General features: G+C 37.8%; 2 pseudogenes across 2 annotated transcripts; both read right to left on the reverse strand.

Annotated features, from left to right (window-relative positions):
- Positions 1-2,945: 2,945 nt before the first annotated feature.
- Positions 2,946-5,273, reverse strand: LOC309620761 (adapter SH3BGRL pseudogene; annotated as a pseudogene). Its single transcript has one exon. The product of its transcript is annotated as an adapter SH3BGRL pseudogene (transcript).
- A 1,035-nt stretch (positions 5,274-6,308) lies between these two features.
- Positions 6,309-12,048, reverse strand: LOC309610139 (peroxiredoxin-1 pseudogene; annotated as a pseudogene). Its single transcript has one exon. The product of its transcript is annotated as a peroxiredoxin-1 pseudogene (transcript).
- Between the last annotated feature and the right edge of the window lie 1,001 nt (positions 12,049-13,049).

Consider the following 13,049-nt stretch of genomic DNA (forward strand, 5'->3'; position numbering starts at 1 on the left):
ATTTAATAAGAGGAGACCCCCAGGGCCCCATCTTCCTAGATTCAGATAGTTTATTAAGTGATTAAGAGGATGGGCTCTAGAGTCAGCCTGGGTTCAAGCCCTGGTTCTGCCATCACCTCCCTGGTGTGACCTTGGACAGGCTAGTTTACTCCAAGTCTCCTCTCGTTCACACATGAAGTGGAGTTAATAATAGCACCCACCTCGTAGATAGGGCTATAGTGAGCTTTCATAGAGAACATGCGGTTCAATGGTCTGCACCAGATACTAAGAATAAAAAAGTAGGACTTCCCTGGTGGCACAGTGGTTAAGAATCCGCCTGCCAATGCAGGGGACACGAGTTCGAGCCGTGGGAAGATTCCACATGCCGCGGAGCAACTAAGCCCGTGCACCACAACTACTGAGCCTGCACTCTAGAGCCTGCGGGCCACAATTACTGAGCCCGCACGCCACAACTACTGAAGCCTGCGCGCCTAGAGCCTGTGCTCTGCGACAAGAGAAGCCACCGCAATGAGAAGCCCGCGCACCACAACGAAGAGTAGCCCCTGCTCGCCGCAACTAAAGAAAGCCCACGTGCAGTAACGAAGACCCAACACAGCCAAAAATTAAAAAAAAAAAAAAGTTGGAAATAAATGAAGAATAATTAAAAACTGACAATGTGGGTTGTTAAAATACAAATAAATGTAATATATATTTTTATTTTTAAAAAAAAGCAAATGAAGTCCTTCCATCCAATTGTCTGTCTGAGTAATGAGGGCAGGTGAGGTGGCTTCCGGAGGAGAGCTAGAAAGGATGACACCAGATACAGGAATTTCACTCTCTAGTCATTAGAGAAATGCAAATTAAGACCCAGTTAGATATGCTTTGTCTTCCTTCAAATTATCAAATATCAGGGGGAAAAATACCCAGAGTTAGCACACATGTGGGCAAACTGACTCCCTTGTCCATTGCTAAACAACTTTCGTTGCTAAAGGATAATTTAGCAATAAGTATCAAAAGGTTTACACGTAGGCAAAAGTTTTAATCCAGTAATTTCACCTCCAGAAAAGAATACTACAGAAATAAATAAGGATATGCATAAGGATTTGATGGCACGGATGCTCATTACAAAGTTATTTACGAAAAGAAAAAATTGAAGACAACCTAAAAGTCCACTAAAATGGGAATGAATATTTATGGTACATTCTTGCAATTAAATACTATGCAGTATTTCATAATCACATGATAGAACAATCTTTAATAGCACTGGGAAATTTTCACTATATCCCAAACAATAAATTTTTAAAACGATGCATAGGATGATACAATTTAGGCAGAATATGCTTAGAAAAAAGGCAAAAATGTAGATATTAAGCAATGGTTATTTCTGAGGGTGGGAGAGGGAAATGAAGGTGATCTTTATGGTTTTCCCTGTGTATTTTCTAAATTTTCTACCTTGAACATGTATAACTGTGATTACCAGGAATCAAATATATTAAAAGAAGGAGGAGGATGACCAGGAAGGGATGGAGAAAGAGAAGAAACAGAATCCACTTTGGGCAAAGGCACACACAGTCCAGGAGGCAAAGAAGCACAGCAGGAAGTGCCTCCGAGGTCCAAAATCAGAAGCCACAGCCACAGTTGCTTTACAGCATCTCTTCTCAGAGCTTTGAGTGGAAAATTAAGTGCTGCCAAATCTTTTATTTCCTATTTTCTTGCATGGATGTAATAACCCTCTATCTGGTCACCGTACTGATCTCCAGATCTATTCTTCTGATCTGGTTGACCAGGATGGTCTTCTTCCATCATGTCCTCAGTTAACTTATATTATAATATATCAACATTATGTTACTGTAAGATTGAATTAATACTAAATCATAAATATATTTTTGAGTTATTAATATTGTTCTATATCCATAATGGCTCCAATTTATTGCATCTGTGGGTACTCTACATATATTATCTTTGCTATTGACAACAACCCTGAGAAATAAGTATTACTGTCCTCATTTTACACTCAGAACAAGGCAATCTTGCACATATCAGGGCATCATGCAAGCAAACTGACGGGATCCTTTCTGGAAGTAGGTAGAATGTAAAACATGGATAAATAGATGAGTGAATGAATGAATGCACAGCCTTGTATCATGAGTTACAAAATGCACAAATCACCTCCTCACTTCTCAGAGTGGTTATCATGAAATTCCTTTATGAAGAAAGTTCCCCTAATAAATATAAAGCATAATTTCACTTCCTAAAGTTCAATGTACATGACACAATTTGGGGACCATTGATATCTTAACAATATTGAGTGTTCTGGCCAATGAACAGTTTATCTCTCTACTAATTTAGGTCTTCTTTAATTTCTTTCAGCAGTATTTTATAGTTTTCAGTGTATAGATCTTGCACATCTTTTGTCAGCTTTATTCATAAGTATTTAATATTTTGATGTTATTATAAATAGTATTAAGTTATTAATTTCTGATTTTTCATTACTAACATATAAAAATACAATTGATTTTTGTATATTTTGTCTTATATCCCTGACCTTGCTAAACTCATTTACTAATTCTAGCATTTCTGCAGATTACATAGGATTTTCTGTATAGAAGATCACATCACCTATGAGTAAAGACAGTCTTACTTCTTCCTTTTTATTTATTTATTTATTTATTTAAATTATTTATTTATTTATTTATTTATGGCTGTGATGGGTCTTCGTTTCTGTGCGAGGGCTTTCTCTAGTTGTGGCAAGCGGGGGCCACTCTTCATCGCGGTGCGCGGGCCTCTCACTATCGCGGCCTCTCTTGTTGTGGAGCACAGGCTCCAGACACGCAAGCTCAGTAATTGTGGCTCACAGGCCCAGTTGCTCCGCGGCATGTGGGATCTTCCCAGACCAGGGCTCGAACCCGTGTCCCCTGCATTGGCAGGCAGATTCTCAACCACTGCGCCACCAGGGAAGCTCTTACTTCTTCCTTTTTAATCTGAATGTCTTTTATTTCCTTATCTTGCCTTGTTGTCTTGGCTCCTTGCCTTGTTCCTGATCCTAGGGAAAACATTCCTTCTTTCACCATTAGGTATAATGGTAGCCATAAGGTTTTCATAGATGCCTTTTATCAAGGTCAGGAAATTCCCTTCTATTTCTAGTTTTCTGAGAGTTTTTATCAAGAATGGATGTTAATTTTGTCAACTGATATGTCTGTATGTATTGAGATGATCACACAATTTTCCCCTTTTTTTATTGAAGTATAGTTGATATACAATATTATATAAGTTTCAGTTGTACAACATAGTGATTCAAAAATTTTAAAGGTTATATTCCATTTATAGTTATTCTAAAATATTGGCTATATTGCCTTGTTGTACTATATATACTTGTAGCTTATTTATTTTATACATATGATTTTTTTTATGTTTCTGAAAGTACTGAGTTTATTTTAAAGCATTGCATCAAGTTTGAATCTCAGTAAACAAAACCATGTCTTCATTATATGTTGATTTTGGCAAAGAGCACAGACTTGCATACATCAAATGATAGGATAAAGTACTTTAAAGTAAAAGGTGTTCGCTTTTAGTACTGTGGAACTAAAGTATCGATAGAAAGTTAACGTGGAATTAAAATACAATATATATGTCTTCTGGGTGATTTAGGCCATAATGTTTTGGCTTCTTAGAAGTTTTCAAAATTAACAGTTTTAAAATTGATCCTTTTATCTGATTATTAAATAAAATAATATTTAATAATATTAAATTATAATAAAATTTTATTATTAAATATAAAAGGATTATTACTATCCTTTTATCTGCTATTCGCTGGAATAGAGGCATAGAAAAGATTCTCTCTGCTTAGATTAACGTACTCATACAATATACGCCTAAGCTGAAACAAAAAGGTCAAATATCTGAGAGATAATGGCATTCATGATCACAAGTTGTTTTAAAAGGGGAAAAATGAGTTCCAACCTATTTCTTTTTTGGCCATGCCACACGGCTCGCGAGATCTTAGTTTCCTGACCAGGCATCGAACCTGTGCCCCCTGGAGTGGACGCGTGGAGTCCTAACCACTGGAATGCCAGGGATTTCCCAGTTCCAACCCATTTTAAAATAGTTAATTAAAAGTCTGAACTCTTTGCAAAAGGGTGCCATTTTAAACTTATTTACCATCCCACTTCCATAACGTTTATAAGCATATTTCACTGGGCAAGCAAATTAGTAACGTGATTGCATCATAGCTGTGTAGTTAATCAAGAAACTTGTCAACTGAATACAACTTTGTGTGTGTGTGTATGTGTGTGTGTGAGGTCATCTGTTCTGACCACTGAAATATGCAATGAAAGGCTACATTTAGAAGCTTAGAAAACCTGTGGTTCAGTACATAGAAGTTTCAACTTCAAAAGAATAGGAATGTTATAATTACTATAGGAAATTATAATGTCTGGAATATCATAAACATTATTTGCAACTAGTTTTTAATCACAACTATTTCACATCAGAAAGGTACATATTTTTGTTCACTAAAACTAATGAGGCAATTTGGCAACAAGACACAGATTCTTTCTCACTCTCCTTTCAAAATTACTCAGTGTAGAGCTACAGATATGCTTAAGCTGCAATAATAATACCAAAAAAGGGAACAGGTGTTTGCTTTTCAAAATCACTGAAGTACATAAAATGTCAGCAGACAACAATACTATTCCATGACATCTACTTAAAATTTTATGTTCATCTCCCATTCTTCTCATCATAACGTTCACATTTTAATTATGTATTCATTTTGATTGTTTGCATGTGAAAACACCAACTAATCTATTATTTCAACATTAAGGCTATTTCTTTTGAAGCCAAGATAATTTTGGAGACTCCTTTTTCAGGATTCTTAAGGCAAAATGTTTAAGGCTCATGGCTGCTGCTTTGCCTGAGCTTCTGCTTCCTTTGAACCAGGTGGGGCTGTTAAACCTAAAAAGGCATACACTGCATTATTTTCTCTGGGTTCAAAGAAGACATCTTAGTCCCCATAGTACTGACTTTCATTGAAAATCTCAGGTGGCAGGGGGTACCCTTTGGCTGGTCGACTTTTCAGGAACGTTTTCTCTCATCCACTTCCAATTGTCTTCACTGGCTGCAATATCTTTTTCTTCAAATCCTATTTTGTTAGCTTCTAAGAAACCAAGCGCATCTTGCTGTTTCTTCTTAATCACCATGGAGCCAGAGGAACGTGCAATGTACACACGGATCACTATCCTGAGAACAACAGTTGTAGCTGAGTCCTGCAAATGGCCGAAGAGCCTATTCTTTACATATGATTTTTAATTTTAGTTTGTTAATATAGTAAATGACATTGGTTGATATTTTTGAATATTATACCAACCTTGCATTCTAGGGGTAAACTCCAGTCAGTCATGAGGTAGTGTCCTTTTTATATATCTTTGGATAAAATTTTTTTAAATTTTAAGAATTTTTGCCTCTATGTCCATAAGGGATATGGGTCAGTACTTCTCTTGTAATATCCTTTTCTAACTTTGGTAATTAGGGTAATGCTGGTCACAAAGAATGAAATAAGAAGTATTCCCCCCTTTTCAATTTTCTGGAAGAGTTTGTGCAGCATTAATATTATTTCTTCCTCAAATGTTTGATGGAAATCATCAGGAAAGCACCTGGGCCTGGAGTTTTCTTTATGAGAAGGTTTGTAAATACACATTCAATTTCTTTAATAAGTATAAGGTTATTCAGGTTATCTATTTCTTCTTGAGTGATTTTTGGTAGTTTGAGTTCTTTCAAGGAATTTGTTTAATTAACTGGTATAAGTATGTTCATAATATTTCCTTATTATTCTTTTACTATATATAGAATCCGTAATAATGTCACCTCTCTCCTTCTTGATAATGGTAATTCGTGTCTCTTTTTTCTTGATCAGTCTGACTAGAGGTTTATCAATTTTATTGATCTCAAAGAACCAGCTTTTGGTTTCATTGATTTTCTCTAATGTTTTTCTGTTTCCTATTGTATTAGTTTTTGCTCAGATCTTTATTACTTCCTTTCTTTTGCTTACTTTGGGTTTAATTTGTTCTTCTTTTCCTTGTTGCTTAGGTCATTGATTTGTGATCTTCTTTCCTAATACTGTCATTTAGTACAATACAGATGACTTTATTTGTCCTCTTTTCTAATATAGTCATTAGTTGCTTAGTCATAAATTTCTCCTTAGGCATTACCTTAGTGACATCTGGAAATTTTGATATGTAGTCGTTTTCATTTTCATTACATTCAAAATATGTTCTAATTTCCCTTTAAATTTCTTCTTTGACCTATGGATTATTTAGAAATGTGTTATCTAGTTTCCAAATATTTGAAAATTTTCAAGATAACTTTCTGTTATTGATTTCTTTTTTTTTCCTCAGTTCAAGTTTAATAGAAACTGCAAAAGATCAAAAGTGATACCCTACTACTGTACACATCAGTTGGCCTGCCCCATAATACAGCTCAGACTATTCCCCCCAGAGGAAGAAAGGCTGGCCTCCCCAACACCTGCATGAAAGGCCTGTCCTGTCCCACACCACATCTGGGCTGAGTGTAAGGTCTTGTATTTTAAGCATGACAATAGTACAAAAGAGGTTTTGTTTTTATGGCCGCCTACTAGAGCCTGGCCCTAAAATGGCCCAGCGCTCACTTCTGCTTAGAGAAATATTCTTTGCTCTTCTGGACATCAGGCTTAACGGTATCACAGCCAGGCTTCCAGCAAGCTGGGCACACTTCCCCATGTTTGTCAGTTAACTGGAAGGCCTGAACTAGTCTCAGTGTCTCATCCACAGAGTGGCAGACAGGAAGGTCATTTATGGTGATCTGTCAAAGGATACCTTTATCATCAATAGTAAAAAGGCCCCCGAATGAGATGCCTTTGTCGGCCTTTAATACCCCATAGTTCTGAGCAATGTTGCGCTTGGGGTCTGATATCAAGGCAATGTTCATGGGTCCCAGTCCTCCTTATTTCTTGGGTGTGTTGATCCATGCCAGATAACAGAAGTGAAAATCCACAGAAGCACCCATCACTTGGCAGTTGAGTTTCTTAAATCCATCTGCCCTATCATCTTTATGAGGCACACAAAGGTGAAATCAAGAGGGTAAAAGAATAACACAACACATTTTCCTTTGTAGTCAGATAGGCTGATATCTTTTAACTGACCATCTGGCATAATAGATATTGCTTTGAACTGGGGGGCAAGGTGCCCAATTTTGGCATTTCCTGAAAACATATTGCTATCAGCAGTTCTCAGACAGAAACCACCAGGACCAGTCAGGAAGAAGACAGGCCTCTGTTATTGATTTCTAATTTAATGCTGCTGTGGCCAGAAAACATACTTTGTATGACTTGAATCCTTTTAAATTTATTGACTTGCTTTGTGTGCTAGCATATGGTCTATTTTGGTAAATGTTTCATGTGTATTTTGCTGTTGTTGGGTAGAGTGTGACTAATGTGATATGAGATCTTAGCTTTTTTATTAAAGGTGTGAATTTCCTTCCTCATAATCTCATCCGAGAAGAGCAGAGAGTAAGCTAGTGGCAACATTCCCAAAAATCTAAGGCTAAATAAAACCAAAAGGTAAAGAAAGGGTTATATCCCTAGTGAATTGAGGACTGGAGTCAGATGGCTTGGTTCTAGTCTTGGCTTGGTCTCTACTATCTGTGTGACTTTGTAACTTGGAGCAAGTCACTTAAACTCTTAGGCCCTGATTTTCCATCTTTAAATTGAGAGATTCATTTACATTTGCTGAGTTCATTGTAAATTGGGAAATAACAAGAAGTAAGGAAATGTATTTGCCTTTTGATCCAGTGAGAAATAGTCTGGAAATCTACTCTAAGGAAAGACTCTGAAATACAGAAGTTTACATGATGTCAGTAGTATTTGTATAATAGTGAGAAACTGGACCATCTATAGGTACATCGATAAGGAAATGACTAAATTATGGTTCATCAAACCTATGTTTCCAATGAAAACTAATGATGTGTTAAAAGCAAAATACAAAATAATACATTTACAATGATTATAACTACATTAAATAGTGTGTAGGAAAGGAACTAAAAGTAAGTCCTATAAAATATGAATAGTTGTTAATAATTAAGGTGGTTGGAAATATGGGCAATTTTTTCTCACCTCTATTTCCTAACTTATTGATAAAGTGTAATATATTGATGAACAAATGTGCAACATGAAACTAAATTTAGCAAAAATGAAATTTATTTAATTAAAGAATTTTGACAAGTTGAAGCTTTAAATTCCTTTCCAGCTACAATATGCTATAATTCTGCTTCATGAAAAGGAAAAATAACATTTCAAGAGTGTTTGTCTAACTTTCAGTTCTCCACTAGAAATAACCTAATTTGGAAACTTGATGCTTCAGATTACAAAATTACTGCGTTCAGAGGAGGATTAGTCAGATTCTATTTCTGAGAGTGCCTTCCATGGGCAGAGCAACAGTGAAGGAGAACCATGGTATTCAATGGAAGTTTCCAAGCCGCGTGGGGAGAAGAAACCAAAGAACAGGAGAGGAAACTAAAAGATGGTAGAGGGGAAACAGGGTAGAAGAAAAAGACTGAAAAAATAAAAGGGTGAACAGATGGTGAGTGAGAGTTTTCCACCATCAGCTGTCTAGATGCCACCTTTGCTGTAAGTCACCTGTAGGACACTAGGTCCCAAAATTTTTATATATAAATATATATTTTTTCATTGCTATATATAAGGTTTTGATTTTTTCTTGTATCCATCCTACTTCAAGGAACTAAAAGCCCTCTCTTCTCACTCTCCCCTAGTCTTTTTTTTTAAATTTTTATTGGAGTATAGTTGATTTATAATGTTGTGTTAGTTTCAGGTGTACAGCAAAATGAATCAGTTATACACATGCATATATCCACTCTTTTTTAGATTATTTTCCCATATAGGCCATTACAGAGTATTGAGTAGAGTTCCCTGTGCTATACAGTAGGCCCTTATTAGTTATCTATTTTATATACAGTAGTGTGTATATGTTAATCTCAAACTCCTAATTTATCTCTCCCCATCTCCCTCTCTATCCCCTTTGGTGACCATAAGTTTGTTTTCTGTGTCTGTGAGTCTATTTCTGTTTTGTAAATAAGTTCATTTGTATCACTTTTTAGATTCTGCATGTAAGTGATATCGTATGATATTTGTCTTCTCTGTCTGACTTACTTAGTATGATAATCTCTAGGTCCATCCATGTTGCTGCAAATGGCATTATTTTGTTCTTTTTATGGCTGAGTAATATTCCATTGTATATACGTACCACATCTTCTTTATCCATTCCTGTGTCGATGGATGTTTAGGTTGCTTCCATGTCTTGGCTATTGGAAATAGTGCTGCAACGAACATCGGGATGCATGTGTCTTTTTGAATTAGGGTTTTCTCCAGATATATGCCCAGTAGTGGGATTGCTGCGTCATATGGTAGTTCTATTTTTAGTTTCTTAAGGAACCTCCATACTGTTTTCCATAGTGGCTGCACCAATTTACATTCCCACCAACAGCGCAGGAGGATTCCCTTTTCTCCACACCCTCTCCAGCATTTATTGTTTGTAGATTTTTTGATGATGGCCATTCTGACTGGTGTGAGCTGATACTTCATTGTAGTTTTGATTTGCATTTCTCTAATAATTAGTGATGTTGAGCATATTTTCATGTGCTTTTTGGCCATCTGAAGTGCCCTAGTCTTTGGCCTCAAATTCCCTCAGGCTCTGGGGCCCCTCTCGTTGCCCTCCGGGATGGACGCTCCCTGCCCTGACAGGCACCCACGGTCAGCCAGCTCCAAGTCACCTCCAGCATAGCCCTATGGCATTTCAGTTGTTTTACAATTTTTATCAAATAAAATTTATTGCTTTTTCTATCCTAGCTATTATAGAAAATCTGGAAATTACAAGAATAAAAGGACAAAAATATTTGAAATCACTTGTAATTCCTCCACCTGAAGACAATATGGTTCTTCAAATATTTTTTCTGTGTATGTATATAACTTTTTTTAAAAGTAGGACTATACTGTATATATTGTTTTAATACCCAACATTTTCACCAAGAACTATATTATGTAGTTTTCCCATGCCATCAAATATTCTTTTAATGATTTCAGTGTTCCATCATGAATATGCAAGAATTTAAAAAATAATTCCATATTGTAGAATATTCAGGTTTTTTCCCAATGCATTGCTATTATAAGCTTTATCACTACAACTGATAGTAGATTGAGGGCCAAGTTATAAGGCTTAGTTCTAGACTTGGCTTGGCTCCTAATTGTGTGACTTTGTAACTTTAAGGAAGTCACTTAAACTCTTAGGCCTTGAGTTTTCCACCTTTAAAATGGTGAGACTTTTAATTTGCATTGCCAAACCGCCCTCCAGAGAGGTCATATCCATTTACCAAAGTGTATGAAATTGTTTGTTTCTCCACAACCTTGCCATTACTGGGGTGTTTTTTTTTTCTTACATCTTTGTCATTTTATTTATTTATTTATTTATTTATTTATTTATTTATTTATTTATGGCTGCACTGGGTCTTCATTGCTGCACACGGGCTTTCTCTAGTTGCGGCGAGCGGGGGCTACTCTTCCTTACGGTGCATGGGCTTCTCATTGTACTGACTTTTCTTGTCGCAGAGCATGGGCTCTAGGCACGCGGGCTTCAGTAGTTGTGGCTCGCGGGCTCTAGAGTGCAGACTCAGTAGTTGTGGCACACGGGCTTAGTTGCTCCGCAGCATGTGGGATCTTCCCAGACCAGGGCTTGAACCCATGTTCCCTGCATTGGCAGGTGGATTCTTAACCACTGTGCCACCAGGGAAGTCCCTTTGTCATTTTAATGAGTAACAAAACTGGGTTTTTTTTTTACATCTTGGTTATTTTAATGAGTAACAGTATCTCTCTAAAAATAATTAATTGTGTTTCATCTTAATTTGTATTTCTTTGATTATTCCTTTGTCATTTGGACTTTGTCAATTACCTGTCTATACTTTGTCCATTTTTCTATTTGGGCATTTGTCTCTTTAATGTTTTGTAAAATTTTTCATATAGTAGCAAATTTTTTTCTACTACATATGTTGGAAATATTTTTCCCCACAGGCAGTCATTTACATTTAAGTCTGAAACAGTTTAATTTCAAAAACTTCTAAAGCAGAAAAAAACATGCAGTAAGGACTTCCCTGGTGGCGCAGTGGTTAAGAATCCACCTGCCTGGCAGAAATAGAGACACAGACGTAGAGAACAAACGTATAGACACCAAGGGGAGAAAGTGGCGGAGGGTGGGGGAGATTGGGATTGACATGTACACACTAATATGTATAAAATGGGTAACTAATAAGAACCTGCTGTATAAAAAAATAAATAAAATTAAAAATTTTTTTTAAAAAGCAGAAAAAAAAAAAAAGAATCCACCTGCCAATGCAGGGGACACAGGTTCGATCCCTGGTCCGGGAAGATCTCACATGCCGCGGAGCAACTAAGCCCGTGCACCACAACTACTGAGCCCGCGTGCCACAACTACTGAAGCCCGCGCACCTAGAGCCAATGCTCTGCCACAAGAGAAGCCCCCGCTCGTCTCAACTAGAAAAAGCCAGCACGCAGCAACGAAGATCCAATGCAGCCAAAAATTAATTAATTTTTTAAAAAGTGTTTCTTTCTTAAAAAAAAAAAAAAAAAACATTCAATGGAAATTCCCTCGATAACTTCAAGCAGCTTAAGAAGACCCGGCAAATCTACAGCTGTTCTGTCTGAAAGCACACAGCCAGGACCTGGCTAAGAGTAAGGGCTAAATAAGTGACAGCTGTCCTACTTAATGATGACGATAATATCTAAAGGAGAGTCTTTTGACAAAACCTATCCAGTCCCCTTGTCACTTGTCCCCTTTAGTACTCCTCGTTTCCTGTCGCTCCATTTCATCCTCTAAAATGTTCTTGTGAGTATGAAGAAAGGGGATAGTTTCTTCAACAAACCTGAGGATCCTGAGAAAAACAAAGGACTAAAAAGAACGAAGAGAGGAGAGAGGCAGGAGGACTCACCACCTTTGGAATTAGGGGCCCTTTGTCCCTCACCGGCTGAGCTGGAGTCTCCAAGCTGGGAACATCCCTCTGCGCGTTCAGGGAGATGAGGCATCAGGCAGGAACATCAGGAAGGACTCCGGAGGCGGGCCTGGGAAAAGTTCATCTTTTATTCTAATGCCTGAAGCCCTCAGCCAGGGGCTCCATCTGCCCGGCAGACTCCCTTCCAGCTGTTCCTATACACCGACAAGCCACGCCCTGCCTGTCTGCCCCGATAAAGGAACAGAGCAAGAGGAAGCTCCCTAAAAGCAGGGAAGCCTCCCCGTGCTGCCAGGGTAAGGGACTTCTGCGCCTCAGCTCCTTCTCCTGTCCAAGCCAACTGCAGAGTGATTGCTTTTGATACATTTTGATCCTATCACACCCTTTCTTAAAAGCTTGCTCCTCCTTACTTTCCAAATCAGAGTGAAACTGAAGATTGGTTTCAAAGACACCCACCAATTAGCCACCTTCTTTAACGCACTGCCTTTATCTCCAACTGCACCCTGACATGTGCTTTCTGATAAACAAACTTGCTGACTGTCCCCCAATATGTGATAAACCCTTTCCCGCCTATCTTGCTTTCAGAATATCCATAATTTCATATGCATAATATCCATAATTGTTTCCTTAACCATGCGTTATATACTTTTATGTATTTTTGAACTTTATAAAGATGGAGCACGTTGTACATAATTCCCTGTGATTTCCTTTTTTCACTCAACATTAGTTTCTGAGTCTAGCTGACACCTATGGTAGCTCACACCATGTCCCCTCACCCACTCAATTTCGGGGTAGCTGAGACTTGAAGGCAAGCTGCTAGCATGCCACCTCACAGGCCACAGCAGCTCTTTGCTTATCTGACCGGGGCTCTTTACAAAGCTTGAGAAGGCTGTTCAGCCTGTGTGTAACCCAGGAGTTCAGGAAAGTTATTGCCCCAGGGGATCGATCAATGGGGCTTGGGGCAGGGGTTGGGGGGGTGGAAGTAAGTGGAAAATGGTCCAGTCCCCACA

The sequence above is a fragment of the Balaenoptera borealis genome, assembly GCF_965194805.1.
Source record: "Balaenoptera borealis genome assembly, chromosome: 1".
Taxonomy (NCBI): Eukaryota; Metazoa; Chordata; class Mammalia; order Artiodactyla; family Balaenopteridae; genus Balaenoptera; species Balaenoptera borealis.